Here is a 13580-nt window from a genome sequence, read left to right as displayed (position 1 = left end):
TTATTCTGAAAACCACAACTTTATGATAGATCTTTAAGAAACAATATTGATTTAGATAGATTGATTTGGCTTATTTTTGACTTATATATGAGATTTACTAGGTGATATAAAGAACAGGTCTTATAGTATTTAGGATTAAAAGTTTATATTGTATAATATTTATTTATTGTTTTACACACATATGATGATTTGTGAAATCATTGCAACAACAAAAAAAGTTTTATAATTTTTATTTTAAAGTAAATAACTACGCTGTCAGTTTGTATTATTAGAAATGATAGTTATACAACTCTACGTCCAGCAGGTTCCCAGTAGAGCACCGGTCAAGCATCACTGGCTGCAGTCAGTGTGCGGGTGGGTGACCGCAGCAAGTGATGCTTGACTTCGGTGATCTGCTGGGAACCGTGTCTTAACGATCAGTCCACTGCAGGACCTCGGAGCTCTTAATCGCGTCCAATATTAAGTATTGAAACAAAGTAAATCAAATCAGCCGATGAGTCAGCCAAGAGAGATGGCATGGATGTTAAGGTTCTTTAATTTTGAGATGAATGCATGATGTGCTGCAATATCATCAGCACGGCACACCGGCCGCATTTACTTCCCAGACAAGCTGATACCCATTGATCTAAAGCTGGAACGACTTCAAGCCACCATCCGGGATAGAACCCGGTATTTCACAGTAAAACGCAGTACCTTAACCAATGTTCCCGCTCAAGTATATTAAGCATTCGTCGAATTTATTTTTCTTTGCTGTTGTTGTTAATTTACGTCGCACTAGAGCTGCACAATGGGCTATTGGCGACGGTCTGGGAAGCATCCCAGAGGATGATCCGAAGACATGCCATCACAATTTTGATTCTCTGCGGAGGGGATGGCACCCCCGCTTCGGTAGCCCAACGACCTGCACGCGAAGTCGAGCACTTTACGGTAGCACAGTTTAACGAGGACCAATACCGCACACCTTCGGTCCCTACGCAAACTGATCCAAGTGGGTCACCCACCCGCACACTGACTGCAGCCAGTGATGCTTGACTTCGGTTATCTGCTGGGAACCGTGTCTTAACGATCAGTCCACTGCGGGACGAATTTATTTTTCTAATTTTGAAATTGAACACTTGTATGACATTTGCTTGGAAAGGCGGATTTTCTCCAAAGGCTTTGGGGAAAGATTTGAAACTTATTATCTAAAACCTAAAACATCTCATTGTTCGTTTGCATCCATTTGTTTAAACTATTAAATATTTTGACAGTTAAACTGGATATCTTAGTTTTCTGATAGTTTATTTACAGTAAGTGGGTTACAAGGCTTAACATAAAAGGCGAATCAAAGGATTTGTCCTTATATCTAACGCTGTGGAGTACGGCGGTAGCAGGTTCGATTTTTTCAGTAACAGTGAATGCATTTTATTTTGTCACTTGTTGTGTATATCTGTTATTAGAGCTTACCCACACTGAAGTCCCGCTGTGGATTAATTGTTAAGACACGGTTCCCAGCAGATCACTGGTTGCGGTCAGTGTGGGGTTGGGTGACCACTTGGATCAGTATGCGTAGGGACCGAAGGTGTGCGTTATTGGTTCTCGTTAAACTATTCTACCGTTAAGTGCTCGACTTCGTGGGCTGGTCGTTGGATTACCGAAGCGGGGGTGCCATCCCCTCTGCAGAGGATCAAAATTGCAATGGCATGCCTTCGGATCATCCTCAGGGATGTTTCCCAGACCGTCGCCAATAGCTCATCGTGCAGCTCTAGTGCAACGTAAATGAACTACAACAACTGCTCACACTGAAATTTAGCGAGAATTTATAAGCGGGTTGAAGATTTTTGTACGTAATAAAGCTCTACGAAGATGTCTTTTCTTTAATTAAGCGCTTGTATGCTGTTTGCTGGTAAGAACTGAGGTTCTTAGTGATTTCGACCTGTGGAATTATTTCTTCTCTGACGCAGTTCGGGACTTAAGCTTTTAGGCCACTTTCATTTGTATGTACTGAGTGACAAATAAAGTAATAAGGCATGGCGACTTTTACCTCTTTATTATTCGTTAATGTGTCATATGCTTTAAAGTATTGATGTTATAATAATGTGGATATTATAAATAAATGAAAACAAGAGCTTGATTATCCATTTCCCTTTTTTATTAATGAAATATTACCGAATATAACACGAAAAATAATTTTCGATCATCTAATGTTAAACGACTCATAAATTGAGGTAAGAATGTAGATCTACTGTTTCTTCAACCTATTAAAGTTATTGACTTTTATGAAATAAAACGATGTGTCAAGAAGCTCAAACCGTACAGCCCCAGGAAGTAAAATAAAATATTCGAACTTCTTCTAGAAAAATATACTGTCTCAATCACTCATATCTTTAACGCATGCCTACACCTAAACTACTTCCCTGAAGTCTGAAAGATGGTCAGCATAATTTTATTCCAAAACCGTATGAAGATCCCACCCTGTCAAGTCGAGTACTTTATGTTAGAAAAGTTTAAAGAGGACCCATACCAAGTTCCCTCGGCACCTTAGCAGTCTGATAAAAGTGATCGCTAATCGTTTCCAGTGATGTGTGACTTCCGTAATCAAATGGGAATTATGTTATCAGTCCACTGTGGAACCCACATTATCAAAATCATTGTAAAAGTGAGGCATTTGTTTAGGGCGTCAAGCCATCAGTATTTCCTGCTTTTTTTTAAATGATTATTAGAGTTTCATTAATTTTTAAAATTTTTTTTTTTTGCATTGAAACTTGCAAATGAAGTTTTTTTTTAAATTTTATTTTTTATTTTATTATATCGAGGCAATTACAATGAAGGCTTTAGTCTCAACAATACCAGGGTCCCCTTGCATAAAAATCTTCATATAAATCAAAATTATACATTTGGAAAAGAAAATATATTGAAACATCTTTAAACGATTATTTAAGCGGGGAACTTGAATTTTATCACTTCTTACGGGCTACTAGTGTTGCGAATAAAAAATGAACCGTACAATAAATTAAAAAAAGAACGTAAATAAATGTCAAATTGTTCAGTTTTTGGACAGAATTTCGAAGAAACAACAACACATTTATAGCAATAATATAGAGACGAAAATCTATGGTCATAAGTGATCCATATTATCTTTGGGTACGGATCCCGGTAAAATATTTTGTTTAAAACCCCATAAAATCAGTATTGCTCACAAATATTACGTTTTCAAATTATGTAACCTTATAGGGCTATTAAAAGTTAGACAGAAAACAATGATTAGTATTAGTTTTTTCCCGGTACAAATTGCATATTTGGTTGGTTGGTTCTAATGCCACTTGCCACACGAGCAAGCCTGATTGGTGAAACCGAGCAAATTTAATGCAGAGTGGGCGATTCTTGTTTTTCAGTGGCGCCATCTATTGCCAAGAATTCGATTTCGGGCACATCATACGTCACACCTGTTTATAAGGCTGATCCATTCATTCATCCACAGATCGTAATTTTGACCTGAATTAGAGAACGATCGATCTCCAATCCGGTACCCCCAGAGGTATTGATTTGTTAAGGGAACATGGAGGACTTTTGCAACTCGACAGAATTTTTAACGTGCATCAGTCACCAACTACACGGGGAGTCTTCGGCCGGCGGGGTTCGAACTCTCGGACATGGGCCCATCGCCCTACCGACCAGGGTATCCCGGTCCTGACAAATTGCATATTTAGCATTCTTTATATTTTCATATGAATTAGGAATTTCTTGAACTCGAATCTCTGTTTACTAGCTATTAGAAACATCTGAAACAGTGGCGTAGCGAGGGGGGAGCAAGGGGGGCATCATGCCCCGGGCGCTACTCACAAAGGGGCGCCAAATGGTCAACAAAACAAAAAAATTGTTGGATAATTTTTATTTTTATTATGATTTATTTCTGGAAAATATATTTAAAATTTAGTGCTTGTGAAATATAATAAATGTTAATTCGTAAATAAAAAGTAACACTAATCAAACTGTAATAATATATTAATAATAGAAATGACACGTCTTTTCTAATGGCAAGGCTGACTCGACCTGTGTCTGTCAGCCCTTCCTTATGGCATCTTCGCTGTGTGGTTACATATATTATCTCCAAATACTTGCAGTATACAAAGTACAAACATCAGTGTATAAAGTGTTTGTATGTTTGTACAGTGTACAAAATCCAATCGATGTGACATGTTTCGGAATAATTGAAAACATATATCTCTTTTCTCACGTTCAACATTACGATGGGAATTATTAAAAAATGCTTTAACAAAAACTGTCAAACATGAATCTGCAACAGGATGGAGAGCCAGAATACAAGCGGTTAACGTTATCATCGATGGGCTAACGATTATAGTAGAACTATTAGGAAAATTCGCAGAGGACACTACCACTACAAGTGACACCAGAAGTGAAGCTACAATTCTGTTGCGAAATATACTAACTTTTAGTTTCATAACTTTAGTTCATTTCTGATATGAAATCTTAAGGAGGATTGATCGTGTGCAGCTCAGATTACAAGATCCTAGAATGAATTTTAGAGAAGGGTTCAATGATCTTGAATCATTAGCGACTGAACTAGCCGAAATTCGAGACAAGCTCTGTGAAGAGGCAATAGAAAAAGCGAAGTCTCTTTGTGAAAAATGGGATATTGATGCAACAATACGTGTAAGAAGACGCCGCAAAATGCCCGGAGAATTGGCTAGAGATGTCGGTCTTTCCGCAGAAAGTGAAATTTCTCGCGTTATGAAAAGTGTTCTTGATCGTCTCCAACAAGAAATATGTACACGATTTACACGATTAAATGACCTTAATTTCAAATTTGGATTTCTACTAGACGTTGAAAATTTATTAAACAAGGATAATGTTGATAACGACCTTGAAAAAAAATTGTAAAAATCTGGGTGAATTTTATAATACAGATTTCAATGTAATAGAACTTTTTATCAAAATATGTGACAGCAAAATGTTACTCCGCAGTAGAAAAGAAATTAAACCTAAAACTCCATTAGAATTTCTTACTTTTATAATCAATCTCGAATGGAGAAGATGTTTTTCCAAATCTGAGAGCGGCATTTCAAATACTCCTGACTATCTCAGTATCAATTGCTAGCTGCGAACGTTCATTCAGCAAATTAAAATTAATTTTGACAGATCGCCTAAGTGACCTAGCATTTTTAAGTGTGGAAAGAGAAAAATTTTAAATGATCAATTTTGATGATATTATTGATACATTTGCTTCATCAAAAGCACGGAAAATTTAGACATAGTAATTAGTTTTATTAATGTATTATAATCATATGATTATTAAATATATGTATCTCCTTAGAGATAATAAATATTTACTTTTTTATTGTTTTAAAACTGCGTGTTTTTAAAATATTTCTTTATAAATATGTAAAATAAATAATAGGTATCTTTTGAACTAATTCTAGATGATCATATACATTTCAAAATCTAGTCTTGTTTTCTCAACTGCATTTTTTGTCTCAAATTTAATGCTTAGCTTGAGCCTATGACTTTATTTATTTTACTTTATTTATTTATTACTTTGCGAGTATATTTTACTTATAATATTAGATGGTTTTCGAATGGGGGGGGGCGCTAAAAAGGTATTGTGCCCCGGGCGCGAGTTAAGCTCGCTACGGCACTGATCTAAAACCAACTGTTTATTTATTTTTCATACAGTATGTGATTTAATTTATTCTTAATTACAATTTTGTGTATTTGATTGTAATTTGTGTGATTGTCATTTGAATTAAGGAGAGTTTTTGTTTTGTAAAACTCTCATAATAATTTGCAAATTACATAAAGTTATACATTTCATAAAATCGTGCCTCAAGTTATAAATAGTGGATAACCTAATTACAATCAAATGTTTTAAAAATTAATATTTGTACACCAAAGTCAATTTTTTTTTATTGGTAAACAAAAACAAAAAAAAAAAGAAGAGAAAAAAAAATAAATAAAAAAAGAAGAAAAAAAATGAACTAAATGATTTATTAAAGATTACAGTAACTACAAATATGACAGCGATTTTGACAGTAGTTTATGAAACCACTAAGTTTAAAAAATTAGTTGAAATGGCTTTTAGAGTTTGAACATATTGCATAATATGAAAAATAAAAGAGAAAATGAACAGGAAGAAAGTGTTATTTTTATCTGTTATTTTTTCAAGGTTGTCGCCTAAATTTATTTGTCTATCAGGAAGGATTTTATAATAATTTTGTGTTCTCCTGTTTGAAGTACTACACTGATAAACAAAAGAATAAACATTCTGTATTGGTTTAGAAATGTTTAATTTTGAGGATAATCAGCAGCGTCTTATCTTTAACTTCTTATCGCAACATTTTTAAACTATGGCGACGGTTAATTCTTATCCAAATTGAATTTCACATCTAAAGTAAGAAGTATTTTTATTTGGATAAAATGTTGCAAACTATTCGGTATCAGTTTCATTTAAATCATTTTATTCGATGTTTTTTTTATTTTAATACTGCTAATTTTTTTTATTTTTTAATGGAATTTAATTATTTTAAAGTTTAGACTAAAGGAAATATTAGCTTGATTTTGACCGAGACAGCACGACCGAGGACTTTTTGCTTGATGCATATTGCGCTTGTGTTTTCTTAAAGCAAAAATTGCTTGTACGTATAACTTATATGGTTTATTGTAAAAACTATGCTATAGATAAACGAACTTTTCATTTTTTAAATGTTTTATTTTCTCAAACCGATGAAATGGGCGGTTGGATCTGTAGGGTTCAGAGGCGTTTGGGAGCCCGGATGCGATTTTCCAATCCAGTGATCTTCAACGACCCGTTTTCCTGTTTGGATTTTCTTAAGTAAAATTTAAAATAAAAAATAACGTTATTCTTGCCGTCTTATAGTTTGGGTAACAAATTTTAAAAGAAATAAAAGCTTGCATTATAATTGGAACCAACTTCACACAAGAAAAATATCCAAAGGAAAGAGCGAATTGTTAACTCTTTGAGGAACAGGAATTTTTAAAAAAAATAAAACACCGCAATTGTCAAAATTATTTTAGTTTGGCTCTGTAGTTTATTTTATTACCGTCGTTGAACAGCCGACCGAATTTTCAGTTTACGTCTACCAGTGTTTAACTCCGTATCCTTGTAATTTTACACCCAAATCGAGAAGTCAAGGGATTTCCTGAATCAAGTATTCGGAGAAATTTGCCTTCATGGACTTTTTTTATATTTGTAGTTATGAGCCTAATCCAGAAGAGAAGGGAACTCCAAGTATTGGGAGAAATTTGCCTTCGTGGAGGACTTTTTGATGGAACTAACTCGCATTTGCGTTATGTGGAGAGGAAGACCACGAGAACCTCCCACGGTTAGCCTGACGGCAAAGGGACTCTAGCCCATGATCCATCTACCACTGAGTATATTTCCCGTCATCACTGTGGTCTGTGCAATCCGGATGCGGATTCGTATCGACTGGGATTCGAACCCGGTTCTCCTCATTGGGAGGCGAACGCGAGCCCCTGAGCCATCGCGGCTTTCAACTTGAGAGATGGATACCACGAAAACCGCCCACGGTTAACCTGACAGCAAGAGGATTCTAACCCATGATCCACTGAAGATATTTCATATCAGCAGTGTGGTCAGTGCGAACCGGGTGCGAAATTCGTATCAACCAGCCATTGCCGGGATTAGAACCCGGGTTACTTCCTTGGGAGGTGAACGCTCAGTTTGGTTCTACAGAACAATTTATTTAAATGAAATTTTACTTTATTTTGTTTACTTTGTGGTTAGCGATGAAAACCTCAGCCCTTCATAGAATTAAAGGCCACTGGATTGTAAATTAGCTGCCTGGATTGGAATATCGCACCTCTACAAACTTCTCCATTAGAGATTATGTCAAACGAGTGCAATCTCCACAGGGAAAAAGTCAATTTATTTGAAAACAAAAAAAGAAATAAAAACACGGAAAGAAAAATGTAAATTCATATTTTAAAGTTCTATTTATTGTAAGGAGAGAAAAAAATATTATTTCCTAGAATATAGTTTTTATTCTTTTTTGTAAATAATATTTAAATTATAATAATCTAAATTTTTATTATTAAACTTATATTTGAAATCTGATATGGCTTTGGCTAGATGCCAGGGACAGTGGCCCTCTTCGCCCCCTATCTATGCCAGCTATGTCATTGATCTATGCCACTGGATTAGATGCACGTATTTCGGTTCGTTCTTTAACTCTCTGTAGCAGTCAGGAAAATTGGGGAGAAAAAAGGGTGCAAATTTCCCGGATAAGACAAAAAAATGGAATAAAATAATTAATAATTTCAGCTTGTTTTCAATAGGGTTAAAATATTTGTAAAGAAAAAAAAATTGTTCGATGTATATGTTAAAACTGGAAGTCATGGATGTTTTATTCTTCTTGTAAATGAGCAAGAAAGGAAAAAAGTAAACGAACAGTTTTACTGCCAGTCTTTATTTTTCAACATTTGCAATCCTGGATCCCTTTTTCCTTATCTAAGTACGTGGGTAAATTGGTTTTGTTATATTATCCTTTTGACGCTGATGGGACAACGGTGCTCTTTTAAGATATTTTTTTTCGGACGTTCTAATTACAAGCAATAGTATATTTTGCTATTTTTTAATTATAAAATAACAGCCTGATAACAGTTACTAAAAAAATCTGTTAGATTATCGGAATCATATTTCTACTAAAATATAAAATACAAAAAAAAGAATAATTTTTAAAAAAAGTAGTACAAAAGTAATTTTTTTCCATTCATATTCAAAAATTTATCAATAACTGATTTTGTAAATTAAAGAAATTTCAATGATGAATAACTTTTTCTTTTGGATCTAAATAACTGCAAATAATTACAAATTCTAAAAATTATTGTTTGAAAGTGAAGCGCCTTTGGAGGATTTTACCTTAAACGCAGAAAAAGACAACGATGTTTCATAACCATAAATTATTAAAATGCGAAATATAGTATTTCTCATGTATTTTCAACTAAATTAATACAAAATAACACAAAAAAGTATGAAGAATATGTAAAATAAAAATTCTGCGGCAAAGGGTTAAGAAGAATATAGCTCTAAATGCGACTTCCTACGTGTATGACAATAAGAATAAGAAGTTATAACTAACGCTAATAGTTGTTGAAATGTTAATCCTATTTTATGATAAAGACTTAAGAGTTTTTGTTTTGATGTTAACAACTGAAATCTTTATTTCTATTGTGAAAGCAAGCAAACTTTAATATTTAAGAAATTAATTTATTTGCATAAAAAGTTAAAGAAAGATTGGTTTGTTTTTAAAGTATAACTATTGGAAAATTTGCTAAATATTTTAGCAAAAATTGTACTTTATTGATTACAATCACAGCATAAGCAGATCTGACGATCTTAAAAGCTAATAATCTATGCGGCCAAAGAAATTGTTTACAATTGTTACTAAAGTTGCACTTAAAACATATATTTAACTGAAAAGTTATTAAATTATATCTTTATTATGAAAAATGTGAAATTTTCAATGTAACAGTTAAAAAAACATCTCATAGTAATTTATATTTAAGGAAAAAATGTATTCCATCTGTATTTCCGTATCCGCATTTTACCGTACACATGCAAATTACTTGATATTTTAGTAAAAAACACATTTTGTAAAGATGCTTATGTGATTAAAACCCTTTGTTTTGAGACAAATGGGAATTTTTGAGCCAAATGGGAATTTTTGGGACAAATGGGAATTTTGAGACAAATGGGAAAAGATGAAAATATTTTCATACATATTTATTAAAAACTTTAAGCAGTCAAACAAAACATACAATTTCTGGTTTTTCCGAAACCCGAGTAACTGATACTTATTATATCCTTGTTTTCTGATTTTTCGTGGATTTATGCTCGTTTCATATGAAAATGCAAATGCTTCCAAATCTAAGAGCAACAGCAAAATAAATTCTAAAATCCTTTTGTTTTTCAGTGTTCCAGAGCAGCTGTTCCGAATTTATCCTAGCTTCGGAATTCTAGATTATCGACCCCTCTTCTGGCAGAACCCCCAGTTAATAAATTAAGTTAATATCAGTTGTAAACATATTTACCAAAGAAACACATAATACTAATCATTTTCAAAATAATTAATGTGCGGAATAAAAGGAATTTTTCCTTCTTTTTTTAATAAATTAGACATTACAGAACTGTTGAATTTACAGTTCTGGAATACATCTAGCTTAGTTCAGAACTTATTTTGGTGGATGCATAAGCTGATGATGAATGAAATAGTTTGATGGTTTTTCATTGAAATGAAAACGAAAAAGAACAGTTTGAAACGTTGAGAATGGTTATCAGAGAAACACAATTCTTTATTCTGGAATTTGATTATTTTCCTTGAACTGATGGAACACGTTAGAGTAGCGGTTCTTAATTTTTTCCGTTGAGGAATATTAAATGATTGATCTTCTGTTGGCAGAACCAAGCAATCAAGGAATAATTTCATTAGCAATGGGATACCTGCAAGTGACGTAGTGTGGGTATCTCGATCCCGATTGGTTGTTGAAACGTGGCATTTTACGTCAGCAACTGTTTTTTCCATTCTATTTCGACTAAGCCAAGCCTGTCAAGTATCAATTCTCTTAAGTAACACAGCCTAAATTCTTTCGCAAAGATTCACAAAGATTTCAACTATACCACCATAAATTTACACAAAGACAGAGGCATGAAGACATATAGAACATAAAGAATATGCCAAGAAGAATATATTTTGACTTTGCCAGGTATGCGGCACAAAAATATACCACGGTTACAATAAAATACATAAACAAAGTTAAGTAATAGAAATAGACTAAAAAGAATTATATTTCAAGAAATTCGATGTGCTAAATTTAAAGTGCTGTATTTAATTAACTTAACGTTTATTAGCATTTTAAGTTGGGTAGAGAAACTTAGCTCAACTTTAATACTTCATATTGCTGATAAAGATTTAGCTGGTGCTGACGTAGGTCACATGCTTGAGTATTAGTTGTCTTCTTCTTGGTGAGCTAGTACCCAATTGTGAACATATTAAAAAACGAAAAAGAATTAATCGTTTAAAAGTATGCAATTATCTAAATTTTATTAATTATTTTAAAACAATTAAGTGAATGAATAACGAAGTGATTGAGTGAATTTGATTTTAGTGCATGCATAAATTTGAAAAGAATAATGCAAATGTCATGCATAAGTTGATATATGGTTTCCATTAAAATAAAAACGAGATAAGAAAATAAACATTGAGAATGGTTGTCAGCGAAGCATAATTTTTCATTGTTGAATTAGTTTATTTTTATTCTATTCGAAATACTACTGGAATTTTTCATAAGCGTATATACAGTGGTGGCCAAAAGTGTGGACACTTTTTGAAAGTTTCATGTTTTTCAACTTTGCGTGCTTGAAGAATATATTAATTTTCACTTAAATACAAACGTTTATATATCAAATTGAAGGTAATTTAATGTAGAATTTAAGAATAAGTACAGTATTACAATATCTGTATTACAAAAAAAGTTATGCAACTACTAGTAAGATCTATCTTAGATTTGCATTTTTTTAATGTGATACTTACACAATCAATACTTAGTAGGATAACGCTTATTTTTTAAGACAGCTTCACAGCGTCTTTTCATCAAGTGAACGAGTGTTTGGAGTTCATCTTTCGTAATTACATGGTGCCAAGAATCAATTATAGCTTCAATAAGTTGTCTTTTATTGGATGGACGTTTTTTTCGTACAATAATTTTAAAACGTCGCCACAAATTTTCAATTGGATTGAGATCAGGGCTGTTTCCTGGCCATGGTAATATATCTATGCCTTTATTTTGAAACCATGCTTTGCATACTTTTGCTGTGTGGCATGGAGCTGAATCCTGCTGAAAAATAAATGGTGCGCTGTTGGGGAAGAGATCCCTGATGGAAGGTATCAATTTTGGTTTCAGGACAGTTTCGATGTATTTTTTGGCACTCAGGATGCCATCAATCACTTGAATTCGGCCCACACCATCTGCAGACATACATGCCCAAATCATGACATTTGTTAGGTTTTTAGTAGTTTAGTAGTATCAGGATGAAGTGCTTCACCTACTCTACATCTCACGTATTTTCTACCATCACTATCAAAGAGCGATATTTTACTCTCATCGCTCCAGATTACTTGCTTGCATTGATTTTCTGACCATTTAATGTGTTTGTTTACCCACTTAACTCGTTTTTCTCGTTGCTTTTGATTTAAATATGGTTTTTCCTTGGAATTCTAGCTTGTAGACCAAATCCTGATTATCTTCTTCCTATTGTTCTTGAACTTACTACAATACCCGCTGCATTCATTTCACATTTAATGGCATCTGATGAAATTTTTCTATCTTGAAGGCATAGCCGTTTAATTTTTCTATCGGAAGTAGCACTTGTGCATTTTTTTCAGCCTGATTTGACATCCTGAATGCCAAAAAACACATCGAAATTGTCCAGAAACCAAAATTGATACCTTCCATCAGGGATCTCTTCCCCAACAACGCACCATTTATTTTTCAGCAGGATTCAGCTCCATGCCACACAGCAAAAGTATGCAAAGCATGGTTTCAAAATAAAGGCATAGATATATTACCATGGCCAGGAAACAGCCCTGATCTCAATCCAATTGAAAATTTGTGGCGACGTAATAATCCAATAAAAGACATCCAATAAAAGACAACTTATTAAAGCTATAAGTGATTCTTGGCACCATGTGATTACGAAAGGTGAACTCCAAACACTCGTTCACTTGATGAAAAGATGCTGTGAAGCTGTCTTAAAAAATAAGCGTTATCCAACTAAGTATTGATTGTGTAAGTATCACATTAAAAAAATGCAAATCTAAGATAGATCTTACTAGTAATTGCATAAATTTTTTTATAATACAGATATTGTAATACTGTACTTATTATTAAATTCTACATTAAATTATCTTCAATTTGATATATAAACGTTTGTATTTAAGTGAAAATTAATATATTCTACTAGCACACAAAGTTGTAAAACATGAAACATTCAAAAAGTGTCCACAGTTTTGGCCACCACTGTATATCCTTTTTATAATTCTTTCATTATATTATCTTTAGAAAAGTATTGTTTTAATTTTTTTTTCTTTACAAGCATTTCAAGTAAATAATTTCATAAAAATAATGGAAATAACAAATAATGTATGTAAATAATGTATTAAAATTTATAAGTTTTGAAAATTACTAGTGATTAAAAGAGTTTCTAACTTTCGTAATCCCTGTGACCTTTTCACAGAACACCATTTGGAAAGCTTTGTACTAGATTTATTTTATAAACGCTTATTTTTTTTAATAATTTTTCAAAATGAATATTAGAATTTTTTCCCCTTTAAATAAATATGTCTGACATTTTGCTTGATCATTAAAAAATGCAAAATATTAAATAAAAAATGAATTGTTGATTTCATAAATATAATCACAGGTTTTAAAAATCATCACTGGCTAAAAAAGAAGTCCTAACTTTTGGAATCCATATGCAATTTCACGAAACCCTAGGGCTCCGCGGAGGAATACGATTTAGAACCACTATTCTAGATGCATATTAC

The 13580-nt window shown here is 33.1% G+C and overlaps 1 protein-coding gene across 2 annotated transcripts in view; it reads left to right on the top strand.

Annotated features, from left to right (window-relative positions):
• The window catches only part of LOC107453504 (dual specificity protein phosphatase 19), a 46175-nt gene that overhangs the window by 6164 nt on the left and 26431 nt on the right, over positions 1–13580 (top strand). The gene's annotated exons all lie outside the window — the stretch shown is intronic.

The sequence above is a fragment of the Parasteatoda tepidariorum genome, chromosome 2, assembly GCF_043381705.1.
Source record: "Parasteatoda tepidariorum isolate YZ-2023 chromosome 2, CAS_Ptep_4.0, whole genome shotgun sequence".
Lineage (NCBI taxonomy): Eukaryota > Metazoa > Arthropoda > Arachnida > Araneae > Theridiidae > Parasteatoda > Parasteatoda tepidariorum.
This window is presented reverse-complemented; position numbering and strand designations above follow the sequence as displayed.